This window comes from Ambystoma mexicanum, chromosome 1p, assembly GCF_040938575.1.
Source record: "Ambystoma mexicanum isolate Mex_15411 chromosome 1p, UKY_AmexF1_1, whole genome shotgun sequence".
Classification (NCBI taxonomy): Eukaryota; Metazoa; Chordata; class Amphibia; order Caudata; family Ambystomatidae; genus Ambystoma; species Ambystoma mexicanum.
In genome coordinates, this window is record NC_090921.1 from 221,795,512 (window position 1) to 221,809,253 (window position 13,742).

General features: G+C 44.0%; 1 protein-coding gene across 3 annotated transcripts in view; it reads left to right on the forward strand.

Moving 5' to 3' along the window:
* The first annotated feature begins 400 nt into the window (after nucleotides 1-400).
* Nucleotides 401-13,742, forward strand: part of AP4M1 (adaptor related protein complex 4 subunit mu 1) — a 585,491-nt gene continuing 572,149 nt past the window's right edge. For 2 of the 3 annotated variants that reach the window (XM_069646421.1, XM_069646423.1), the window contains exon 1: nucleotides 401-746. The gene's annotated coding sequence lies outside the window, so the exon portion shown is untranslated. The remainder of the gene's footprint in view (nucleotides 747-13,742) is intronic. The other variant, XM_069646422.1, reaches the window with a different exon arrangement.

A 13,742-nucleotide genomic window follows, 5' to 3' on the forward strand; every position in this document is an offset into this window, starting at 1 on the left:
CAGCAAAGAAAGAGGAGTTGGGATTAGAGTAATGGATTTATATAAGGAAGGGTCCCTGCTCATTGGTCTCCTGCAGGGCATGACCTGTCCTCCATGATGGATTGGAGAGGCCCCCCTTGCATTGACATTGAACTCTGTTTAGTTCTGCTTTCAAACTTTTTAGATTAGAATGCATAATATGAACCTCCTCTCTTGTCATAGAATTCGACCATTTTGTGACCAAAGACACAGATTCTACAGCACATGTATGCCAGACTTCATCCCGCCTCGAAAAGAAGACATGCAAACCACAACTACATTTCCCATCATGCACCGGGCTTGTAGAGCAAGATGTGACCCAGACAGAAACAGTGATCCCTGCTTTTCCGGTCCTCCCCACGAGCCCACCCACACTCGTATTAGATGAGTTCTGTGGATTGGGCATACAGGTAGGCATGGTGACAGCTGAATCATTCAAGGGACGGCAGGATGCGGCCAGCCACTGGAGAGGGGAACGACTGCCTTCCTCCTTTGTCACACAAGCCCTTTCATGGATGATGTGGCCGAACAACCAATGAAAACCGTTCTTCCGACTTCGTCTTCTAATGCTGGTCTTCCTAGTGCTCCGTTCACGTACCCGGAAGTGCGGCCTCACCAGTCACCACCCCCTTAGCCTCGGACTGGCTTTCAAAAAGTGCCCAGGCAGCCGACCCTCTCAAGGGGCTACACCACATACTCGAGGCCGGTGTCTGGCGGCCTAAAGTAAGGTACGAACGGGGTGGGGTGTACGAGCGCCTCTAATTTTCATTTTAGGGCTGGGACAAAGTTATCTATAAAAGACATACTTATTTTGTGTTGTATTTTCAGATTACCCAACAAAAATTGATAACCCGTTTTAGTAATGGCAATTGATATATTTACTTACAATTTACCACATGCACTGAACTTGAAAATATAACCGTTTCCCCAGAAGAAAACACACTTGATTCGCTAAATTACTGGGAATCATCATTACTCCCCGTCATGCTCTTCCTCGTCACCGTATCTATGTGGGTCGTCCCCCCCCGGTCTGGAACCCAATTTCTATTTGGTATTGCTAATAATTACCCTTTCCTTTAACTGTAAGTATAATGCTCCCCGTCTTCCAGCATGCACATACGTTTCTTCAAACACCAGTAACATGCTGACACCCATTTCATCTCCTATGGGAAGGTGAGGGTGTGAGGGGCAGGGGGGCGTAAGTACTTTGAACACTTCAGCTTTGGAAGTAATGAAGATCACCGATAAATAATTGAATCATTACTGCCACGATCCTCTTCCTCGTGCCAATACATACATGCAAACATTTTGCCAGCGCTGGGAGGGAGATTTTGTAACAGAAATCCGGAGAATTGATTTTCCCATTTGATTGAATTGGGGACAAAGTAAAAAAAATAGCAAAACTTTTTATGAAAAAAATCCAGCCTCTTCCACCAAAATTGGGCGGGTTTGCATGCATGCCAATAATTACTTGTGAGGCAAACCAAAGCCCTTAGAATGGGTCAAGAAATGACTGTGAGAAGAATGTAATGTTAATGGGTCTTTTTACGCGCGCTCTTGCCACTTCCGTGGTCTCTTGGTGCTTTGGTGGATCTGCAATGGAAGGAGGGTTGGGGGGTTTGTTAGTGGGAATGAGAGGGAGAAGCGCAAGAGAGCTTTGATGTGCTGTTGGCAGTTTCATTTTGGAGAGACTGGTCACTCAACGTAGGTGTGTTTTTGGTTGGTAGCCGTCATGTGGTGTTGAGGTAGGGTTGTGCATGGTTTGTTTTCATGTATGCTGTGAGCACAACCCCAACACCGTTTATTCTAGGCATAGCTCTCAACCATTTGCCTCGCAAAGGCTGGTGTAATCACCCGATTTTGTTTTTGGCGGGTGAGACGCCCATTGGAATGAATGGGCGTGCGGGAGGCTTGGCAGATGAGTCAGCCCTTTGCAAGGCGGGTGACACCCGCCAAAAGCGGGTGAGTTGAGAGCTATGTTCTAGGCATGGCGAACAAGAACCTCATCAAAGATCTGCATTGAGAACGTTCCGACCAAAGGAGCTTGCCCCATCGGTGGGAACATTCAAACAATAGTGCTTTGTTGATGTGTCAGGGTATGCCCAAGGAGCAACCCTAAAGATGTCCTGCAATTCCAATTCTCAGCTCACGACACCAATTTACACCTAATAGATCTTCCTTGTACACCTTCCAGCCAGCAGAGAGGGTCCCACTAAGTCACATGCAGTGTTAATGACTGCTCTTGAACATCTACTTATGGGTGGGATTGTGGCTTTCCTACCATGATTGGCTCCATCATGTTTTTGACCCTGGACCGTTTGTCCAAATACAAACGCACAGAATGTCTCACATCCAAAGTGTGCCAACAAGCTTCCTGGTGGTGGGGTGGGGTGTGGAGAAATAGGATTCTAAATGAAAGACGCCAGAACAATGTCCTGGTTCAAATGGAACTTTAACACCTTTTGGCTGAAACAGCTGGTTACATCTAAAAAATAGTGCCTCTTACTGAACCACTAAATCTGGAAGCATACACAACAGCGCTGCAATCTCCCCCAGCCTCCTAGTCGGTAAGATGCCCATCAAAAACGTTGTCTTCAATATTAAATAGGCTCAATAGGTAACACCTGCAAAGGTGTCATAAATACCTATGAAAAGGAAAAAGGCCAGAAACTCTTTAGGGCACACACAGGAAGAAGTGTCCACAGACAAGTCTGTCAATGGGAATAATATGGTCTGAATAAACTTGAGAGACCATGATGGCAAACAAAATAACCTAAGAAAATCAAAGCGGATAGCCAACTACTTTACCAAGGCAAACGTAGATTCCATAGGGCAGTCACTACAGGTTGCCCCCAGCTTGACAGAATGCTCTCATATTAAAAGGACCTTTCCAGCCGATATCCTCAATAAATTGGGGTCAGTTGAGATTGTTGTCATAAAATAGGGAAAATTGGATAAAGGTTAGTCGGGGAGTGACTCTCTATAAAAGTAATTAGACCCTGGCGATTGCATCAACCCAATTAGTGCTGCCAAGATGGAAAGAACTTGTACCAAGCCACCAAAGTCAACGAGGAAGGACATTGTGGGTATTGTCGACCATTTACAAATGCAAGTGGTAACCTGGTAGACTGCCCCTGATAATACCTCCTAAAGGAGGGGATCAGTATCTTAAAAATAAAAACATTAGGAAAAAAGAACTAGGCTCACTATGGAATGGATCAAGAAAATGTTCATGAACAATTACTGCATCAAAAGAAATGAGCTCTCAGGAGGATGCTCCATCTGGTATGAAGAACAAAGGGATCTCCACAGTAAGAGAGACCACAACAACAAAACCTAAAAAGCATTGGTGTAGCAGTAACTATCCCATTTTTGTTGGTGTGCTCGAGCACCTATTCTTCTCTAGCTCTTTTTATAGGATTGTGATCTTGTCCAAATCGAATGTGCCTTTCTGAGGAAGGTGTCTAGGTGACTCTTTCTGTATATATTTTTGCCATTTATCCAGAGACTTGCAGGATTTGGGAAAGTACTGTGTAAACACAAAATGAGCTGTAGTTACTTTAGGAGGAAGTGGCACTTCTCTAGACAGACCTGTAGATCAATCATGTAGTGGAAAATAACCACCGACTATTCCCATGCATTGGTTAACAGTTTTATTAGCAATAGCAAAGCCACAGGACAACAAACCAACTGCAGAACAAGACTCAGCGTAACAACCCCTAGTCTCCACAATGCGCTGGGTTATATACTGGAATGTGTACACGCATTTCAATGGAGAGGGAGGTGTAGACATGAGACAGAAACAATGTTGCACGTGGAAGGACATTGTCTCCGCATAGATGTCTTGTGCTCTGAACAATACAATCAGGCTGGAATGCATATAATGATATAGTAATTTTTACAAGGTAGGCTACTTCTGCGGTTCCCACACAGTTGGGCAGACAAGCCTGATTAATATAAAATGACTTCCGTTTGTTAAAGCCGCCTTGCCTATGAAAGCGGCAGCCTAAACACACTTATGCCAAAAGGGAAAGCAGTCAGCGCCAAGCATTGTGGAGGCGAGCGCTGCTCCACTCTAGGTGATGAAGATGTCGAGGTTAGAACATGTTCACCTCACAATGGCAATAAAGCACTTGTTAAACATGGCAGTTTCCATTAATAGCACAGTATTATAATGCAACCGGGGTCAGGGAGATTTGTTAACCTTTCTCAAAATCCAGGTTTCCCTCCACACAACCATACGTAAAGTACTACAGCCTTGCTCCCACTGGCCCGGCGTCAGCATATCGAAGCATATAAAAGTGTTGGGTTTGCTGTAGAAACCATCGTAAGCTTACTCCGTTGGCCATGGCACCCTTTTTCTTTTTAAATTATTTTTTTACACCTACGGTTGTTTAGCTAATCTACATTTCGCTGATGAACTTTCATCTACCTATCAGAGAGCACTAGAGATAGCTGTGGATAGTGTGACCCCCGTCCAATAACGCTTCCCTCATAATCTACCCAATAAAAACTCGTATTTGCCTAACATCCAGGTCCTCAAGAAAGATAAAAACAATGCCTTTAAACTATGGGAAAGATCCAAATCTGATGAGGACAAAGTCACCTATTCTAAGGCGACGAAGGCCCATGAGGCAGCCATCTCTCTAGCAAAATAAAACCACAACGGCCAACACATCTGTGGGGCTGCCTCCAGTTCTAAGGAACTGTTCAGAATACTTAAAGAGTTTGAGGATCCTTGTCCCATTCCTTTGCATGTCATTAAAGACACTAAGTGGCGTAACGCTATCCAAAAGCCGTTCTTGGACAAGCTTAATAACATCCTTGGACCTATTCATTTGTATCTTTTGTTTTCCTAGTTAACCCTCCTGGGTAGAATAGGTTCCACACCAGGAGCCCTATTTTTTGATTCTAGTCTGTACAGCCCGTGGCTGTGGGCATCGACCGACCCATAACAAGGTCAAAATCTAGCTATAGTAAAATAAATTTCCATCTGTCATCTATGGATAACGTCAATGTAGTCTCGTATACCAATGACTATTTTAAACAACTTCTAGGGACCTCCTCCACACTACGAAACGAGGAGGGTGTGCTCACTAGAGGTTTGACTGAGGACCAATTAGAAATACTCAATCAAAAGAAAAAAAGAATAATTCGAACAGAGCTACATGGCAAGTTCATGCTCGAATACTTGAGGGCCGGCATAATACCCGAAGGCCTCCAGGTACGGAACATCCCCAGGGTATTTACAGATAACCCTAAGTTCACGAAAAACTTTAGTGGGGTTGGAAATAAATGCAGCCGCGATTGGTTGATTCTGGTTATAGACACGGCTAAAGAGGAATGTGAAAAACAAGGCGCTCAATTAATCGATTTGGAAAAAAAAGTTTCTCGAAGACAAATCCATTCAGGATGCTAAGGATAAACTGGATAAATTGGAGTTGGAAATCACCAAGTTCAAAAATCTGACACTGGACAGGAAGGTGGACAAGTTCAAAAAAGACCTAGCAAACTATTCAGAAGAAAAAACCTATCCTTTTCTCAGACCTACATACTATACAGATTTACAAGCAAGCCAAAACTACAATCGGAGAAATAGATCAGTCAATTTCGCAGGGACCTCCTCCAGTGGGAGTGGAAGTACCTCAAGCCTACCGGGATCTACAGTGCAACAGCAACCACAACCTTTTTTTCTCAGGGGCGGACAAAGAGGAAGACCCAGGAGACGACCGACGCAACCAGGACAGCGAATGAGAACGCGCCAGTGGTACCAAAACCAAGGACAGAACCAGGGATACCAGTCTTCATCTTATCCACCTGCTTTATGACCCCACCAGAATTAAGGCTCCTCGCCAAGGGTTTATCCTTTGTCCCTGCCCAAAAGGCACAACCTTTCGAGATTGAATTAGAACTGCGGAAATTCTTCAGAAATGTACGTTTGAAACATTTTTCTGAAGTTTACTTGGCTTTGTGCAGAGACACTGGACAACAACAACCACAGAATAAGTCAGACAACACTACAGGTTTAAAAGAACAATCCAAGTTCTATCCTCCACCTGGCTCGACTCCCGTCGAGATCATAACTTTTGAGAAGATAGTCACCAAGACCATACTAGCTGGTTTTAAAAAAGACAACTTCTACAGCGATAACCTTGACAAAGAAGAAAGGATTGCTATGAGAAATTTGGAAACCGACAGATCAATCACAATCAAGCCCGCAGACAAAGGGGGCGGCATAGTCGTTTGGGATACCTCTGATTACAACATTGAGTGCCTACGACTACTGGGCGATCGAGAAGCTTACCTACCTTTGGAATACAACCCTACCAAGGTCCTCCAAGACGAAATTGCAAGCCTCACTCAACACGCTCTCACGCAAGGTTGGATATGTGAAGATGAGAAGATGTTCTTGAACAAAACCAACCCACGCATCCCAGCCTTCTATATCATCCCAAAGATGCATAAAAATTCAGAAAAACCGCCCGGTAGACCGATTGTATCGGCGTGTGAATCCCTCCTGGAACCTTTGTCCCTTTACACAGACTATTTTTTAAAACCTTTTGTAATCAAAATGCCCTCCTACCTAAAGGATACCACACACACTATTAACTTACTTGACGACATCATCCTCACCACCGATAGCCTCCTTGTCACAATGGATGTCGAGGCTCTATATACATTGATACCACAACAAGAAGGTCTAGAAGCCATTTGTGACATCCTGAACACCAGAGAAGACTTAGATTCTACCCCCACAAATTTCATCCTTGAGTGCACTAGATTGGCAATGTCTGAAAATTTCTTCCTGTTCCAGAACCAAATCTACAAACAAACTAAAGGTGTGAGTATGGGCACTACTTTCGCCCCGGACATTGCCCATCTATATATGGCCCGCTACGAAAAGAACCATGTCTTCACGCCAGACAACCCCTTCCTAGGAAACATCTCATTATGGAAGAGATACATTGACGACGTGATTATTATATGGCAGGGGACACCTTTGGAACTACAACAGTTCCACAGTTGGATCAACTTAAGAAATACTCACATTAATTTTACCATGCATTGGGACCACCACCAAATAGATTTCTTGGATCTGCATATCTACAAGACCGGGGATCGACTAAAAACTGAGTTGTTTCGAAAACCCACGGACCGCAACACTTTGTTGCACTTCCAAAGTTATCATCCGATGGGATTAAAGTACAATTTACCTTACGGACAATTTTTGCGTATACGAAGAAATTGTTCAGACCTGGCAAAATTCCATCAACATGCGGAAGGACTAACCCAACGACTTGCAGAGAGAGGCTATCCAAAAAAGGCCATCAACCAAGCCAAAAAGAGAGCCAAACATACACCTAGAGAAATCTGTTTGGAAAACAAACCGAAAAAAGATTTGGGAAGACTGGTATGTGTCACCACTTTTGGACCCTTGAGCCTATTGATCCAGAAAACCATCAAGAAGAACTGGCATTTGGTGAAACACCCCGGCACTCTGCACAATGTGCCATGTTTTGCTTTCAAGAAAAACAGAAATCTAAGAGACGCTCTAGTACACACCTTCATAGAGCCACCCCCACAAACGCAGAACACACTATGGGATTTACCTCCGATAGTTGGACATCACAAATGTGGTCAATGTGTGGCATGCCCTTTGACCCTACAAAAGAAATCTTTCGAACATGCACAAGTTAAATGGACAATGAAAGATTTTACAAACTGCAACACGAAGGGTGTCATATATGTAATACAATGCCCTTGCAAACTCCTCTACATAGGAAAAACCACACGTGCCATCAAAATGCGCATCTCTGAACATTGTTCCTGTATCAGGAACAAGGTAGCAGACAAGCCCCTAGTAGAGCATTTTATCAGTAAGAACCATAGTGATACTGATCTAAGATGGTTTGTCCTCCAAAAAGTGAAACCAGCAAAGCGTGGGGGGGATCTGAACAAAACGCTGACCCAATTAGAACAACGGTGGGTCCACAGACTTAACTCCGTTCAGGCTGGTCTAAATATGTCAGTTGAATGGAAGTCTTTCCTGTAATGACATGTGCCCAATGATTGAGTATGAGCTATGAACTTCTTAACACTATGATCATTTTTCATTTCATGAAATGCAGAAGTCAGTAGACATTATGACACTGTGTTTTTTTTTTTTTTTTTTTTTTGGTCAATGTATGAAATCACCTACATGAAAAACTATACTTTCTTTGTTAATTCCAAATGTTTTCTGTCATTATGAAACTATGTATTAAGTTTCCAGGCGACACGCCCTAATTCTCACCCTCTCGGGCTGTTAGTAATACAATACAAACTGTCCACCTACTTAATTATGGTTTTTCTCTGCTGAGATTCCTGAGACACAAACATTTTGTGATCCATGCCACAACATATTAAAATGAAGTATTTTCGGTAATCACAACCTCATGGGGCCATTAGCTATGTTGTCTCAGAGTATAAAAAACCAATGCCACCCCGCAATGCTTACGGTTGCCATGACAACCGTTTGTCAACAATATTGTCTAAATTAACTTTTTAGACACGCGTTGACACTAATCACACCCATAATTGATTGAGCTTTTTTTGTGCCCCCCGGATGGAGCAGAATCCATCATTTTGTTTCTCACTCGATCCTAGGGCCATTCCAAGATGGCTGACATATAAATACCTACAGGGACCTAGCAACAGCGTTACCAACGCTTTGCAGTCAGGCCCCTGCAGTCTCAACTGTGACACAGCAGCCTGAGGAGCTCCAGCTCGTACTTTTTTGGCAGACAGGCTGCCCATGCTGCAACCCTCACAGGTACTTTAAAATAAACCCTGCACTTACTGCTATATATATGAGACAGTTGTTACTAGGTAACCACACTCACCTTGAGCCATATATATTTTTTAGCTGTGCAAGCCGTGTCTGTTTCCCACTGATACCACCCTGGATCAGCATTTTTCGACCTCCAGCGAGAGGTAAGATTTTATTTCCTGCATATAATAAAAAAACTTTTTTTCATGCCTTTTTAAACGGGGACATGTTTAGCTTCAACCTCACTTTGCTTCTCTCGTTCTCTGTTATTTGCAACAGGACCATACAGAGACCAGCCCATGCGGCTAGCAGATCTAAAATTTAGCGCCTGTGAAATCTATTAACCCATAGGTAAGCTATGTGCTTTTTGATTTTACATCAACCACACGTGATTCACTCAAACTAAATAATTTTGGCTCAGACACCCCCCTGACTGTAGTCTCCTTCCCCTGCAGCACAGACGTCAATCTACACAGAACTCCGTCCTGATGAAGGCCGTGTTAAAGATGAGGCACACCTAGCCCACCTAGAAACGGCTGAAACACCTGGTGTAGACGCACTACTCCCCCCAAAACTACAGCACATTAATGCTGTTTACGCAAGAAAAATAATTTTGTGTACCTACCATTGTTCTATGTGTTTTCCACAAATGTTGACTTGAATATGTACACTGCAATATGTGAATTTCTTGGCAAATCCTAATAGAAGTCGGGTTTGTTACACACACACAATTTGGAGATTGTCCCAAAAAATGTTTTTTTGGCACTGTGTGTTGTAAATATATTTTTTTGTCTGATTGTTCTGTTTTAGCAAACCATTTTGATGTCTTAATTTCTCTAAATGTTGGATTTATGTCTTTTTGCACACAACTTTAATATAAAAAAATGAGATTTATCTCTATAACATACTATTGAAGAGTGATTCCTTCCTTAGCAATTCAGAGTTTGATAATACATGTGGATGTGTTGTTCTGAGCCTAGCATCCTTGGACCTATTCATTTGTATCTTTTGTTTTCCAAGCTTAATAACATCCAGACTATTATTGTAAGTGAGAACACTCAGGGTAACCCTGAACACAACAGCCTGGTTGCATCTAATTGCATGAGGTATCACCCAGAGTTTCATTTTTACTCAATTATGGAGCAGGGTCTTACTGATGCCCTCACTAAGTTAAAACCTACTAATTGTAAAGGGGACAGCTGCCCAGCCATTGTAGTAAAGTCATGTGCCCCGTTGCTGGTCCCTCTCATTAATACATTTATAAATGCCTCATTTAGGGAAAACCTTGTGCCAAGCAATATTAAACAAGCCTGGATCTCCCCAATGCTTAAGAAACCTTCCCTGGATCCAGCCCTGTCAGTCAACTAGTGACCAATAACTAACGTTCCCTACCTGCTTAACATTCTGGATAGAGTTGCACACCTACAGATCGAGGCTTTTCTCTTGGAACCTGACATCCTTGGTCACAAGCAATCTGATTTCAGATGTGCGTATATGTCATGAGGACAGGACGATGGAAGTGTTGGACACGGTGGAAGCGCCATTAATACACCCTTCACGGCGCCCTGTGCAGCGTTCTAGCTGTTACGTTCTGTGCTCTGCATATTGAGGTTAGCCACGCCCCCTCCTTGCGTTGCAACTGTTTCTTGTTCTTCGCTACACTGGTGCCTTTGGTTCCCGTGCCCTCTGTGTATTTTCCTTCCGACTGGAATTCTCTCTTCTATAGCGCCCTTGTTCCTGATCCCCATTTTTCCGCCTTTAGCGGTGCTACGCTCGGCATCTTTTTCTTTCTGTTTATTTCCTCCGTTTCTCTGCCTGCACTCGGGCTTTCACTTTCTGGTAACTCCGCCTCCTTTTCTCGGCATTTTCGGACTGCTTTTCCTCCGGGGCATCTTTACTTTCACACTGCCATTTTCACAGCTCCTTCTAGCCTCTGGTTTTTTCACTTCGCATTCCTCTCCGAGTTTCTTTTTGATTCTACTTTCTTTTTCTCCTCGTAAACGTTTGGGTGAGTTCATCTGGATTCTGCCTTTCCCTTTTTTCTATACTTATGGTCTGCTTCTCTGTTTCTATTCATTCTTGTCTTTGCTGCATCACGTCTAGTTTCACGGCTTCTGTTTTTAGTTTCTTTGGTCCTTCTCCAGTTTTCCCTTACACCCTACCTGCAGCCTATCCTTTATTGGATGGATGAAAGGACTTGGTTTTCCGGCCTTCTTCTGTCGGATACTGAAGCTGGACCTGTTACCTTGCACTTACCGGATCCCCTGCGGCGGACCCCCTTGTCCTTATTTCCTCGTGGCGCTTACTCTAGCGCGCCTCAGTGACTGTATTCTTCCCGGAACTGAAAGATCTTTGGACTTCCATCCAGCCCTGTGCACATTCAAATAATTCAGGGGTTTTTTCTGCCACTGGCTTTTTCCCCTCAACAGGCTGTGCAGGGAATCCTCCGCCTTGGTTGCTGTCTGCCTTCTTACACAACCACTGTGGCGAGTTCCCGGAACAGACCGTATCTCTTCTCTAAAAAAAAGACTCCGGACCGGACTACGCCATCTGCTGAGGCTGAAATATCTTCCTGCGAATCAGACACCGAATCACAGGTGAGCCCCACTATTGACAGTATAGCACAGAGGTTACGCTGCTTGATTTAAAAATCAACATACTTCAGACCATGGAGGGCAGCCATACTGCGTTGCTTGTGCTGCTGGATCTGTTTGCCGCCTTCGATCTGGATGACCACACCTTGTTGGCGGAGAGACATTGCAGCACAGCACACTTCTCTCCAGCACCAGCCGAATTGCTGAAATCGTTCCTGTCAGACCGCAAGGGTTGGGTCTTTTATCAGGACTCTCAGGCAGAGGAGTTCACCGTCACCTGTGGGGTACCCCAGGGATCTTGCGTGTCACCCACTCTTTTAAAATATTTTTACACTCCCCTTGTTCGAACAACTGGACAGGGCAGGCATTATGTGCGCGAATTACGCAGATGACACGCAATGCTTGTTCCCTTCTTAGGGGACTAGACCAGTGACTCCAACATCCTGTGCTACTTATGAGCTCATCAAGACATGGAAACAAACCAATAAGCCTGCTCTTAATAGTTCTAAGACAGATCTATGATCCTGGGCACCACAACACAGTTGTGTAAGTTGGGCCCACAGTACAAATCTTTTAAAATTGTTGAATTTTGCATTGTCGCCCAGACCAAGGTTAAGACTCTCGGAGGGTGGGGGGGTCACACTTGACCAAGAACTTACTATGAAAGGACAAGTTAACAGCCTCGTGTCTAGAACCTGCTATCATCTTAAATTGCTTGCCCAGCTGCACCCTTTTCTTTCTGCCACTAATTGTGCTACCATGGCTGGCGCAATTCTAGGTGTCAAACTGGATTATTGTTCCAGCCTTTTACTTGGCATTTCAAAACATGATCTTTCTCACCTACAGGTGAGTCAAAACAATGCAGTGTACATTGTGTGGGTTTTGCAGAGACGAGACCATGTGTCGGCGGCCAGGAGAGCCTTACACTGGCTTCCTATTTGTAACAGAATCGCCTTTTGCGTTCTTTGCCTTATACACAAATGCCTCTTTGGGCAGGCTCCTTAGTATCTCTCCACCTGCTTGTCCTTAGTGCCGGCTCGCTGGGCCTTGAGATCTAATAATACCTGCCTGTTGGAGGTACCAGGAACTAGGCTTGCTTATGTGCCTCAGAGCTCATATCTACACGACACACAGCACCTCAGATCTGGAACACTCTTCTGATTGACTTAAGATCATGCTCTTCGCTCGTGGTGTTTAAGCGAAGACTAAAAACAACTTTGTTCGGTTGATGCCTGATCTCCCTACCGCCTAGCTTCTGACTTATGTTTATCTGTTGTCTGTTCTGTCTCAGTGCCTCTATGCCTCCGGGCTTGTGTTCACATGCTTTACAAATACAATAAATAAGTCTGTATTGGTGAAGGTGCCATGCCTTTTCATAGTGTTTGCTCCCCTGCTGGTCCTTTTCCCCAGGTTCTTCAAGTGCCTCATTTTACTGGCTGGAATCTGCCATATCTTTTTGTTCTAACGGTAAGAGCTCTTGGTTTAGGATCTTGCCTCTTGCGTAACTTCCCAACATAATTGTCTGCCTTAAGCCTTATCCTCCAGGTATTCTCCAAAACGCAGCTTTCCGTCGAAGGATATCTTCACAGCCATGGACTTCTGGAGCGAATTAGTGTGCCAGTTCCTCACCAGAATCTGCCTACGAACGGTAGTGGATGCCCCCATTGAAATGGCCGTCTCCTGGACTTCCTTATAGACCAGATCTGACAGTTCTATGTAACGCGTTAGATCCTGCAATCCAGGTTCATAATTTGCTCTCTTTTCCAATGCTTGCGTTAATGCAGTAACCAACAGTCTCTGTTATGTATGAGGCATATGCAGCTGCCCATAATGCTAAATGTGAGCCAGAAGTGGATTTTCTTTGGGCTTGAGTGCACCCTCATATCCACACTGTCTTATACAGCCTACTCAGAAGCCAACAATGACTTCCCTGCCAGGCTTGTCAGAATGGTATCTGTATTCTCTGAGAAGGGAGTAGAAGTCTTTGTTCCAGTCAGATCCAACAATTTTCCAAAAAAACCTCAGATGCTGGCCCTTTCCGCGTCTTTCCATTTGCATAGTACTTCTCATGTTATCTCTTGTAAAAGAGGCAGAACAGTATTAAATACTTTCCTTTGGGGGTCTTCCTCAGTATTCGTTTCCTCCAGAGGATGAAGAGGTTTCTCTTCTTTTTGGCTTCTTTTTCCCTTGTTCCTCCTATTACTTTTCGGCTGCTTCCTTTGTTCAGTAGTAGGGGAACTTGAAGAGGAAAACCATCTTTCCACGTGTCTTCTCTTTTCTTTCCTTTTTGCACTCATCTTGTGTAACTCTGAGGACCTAAG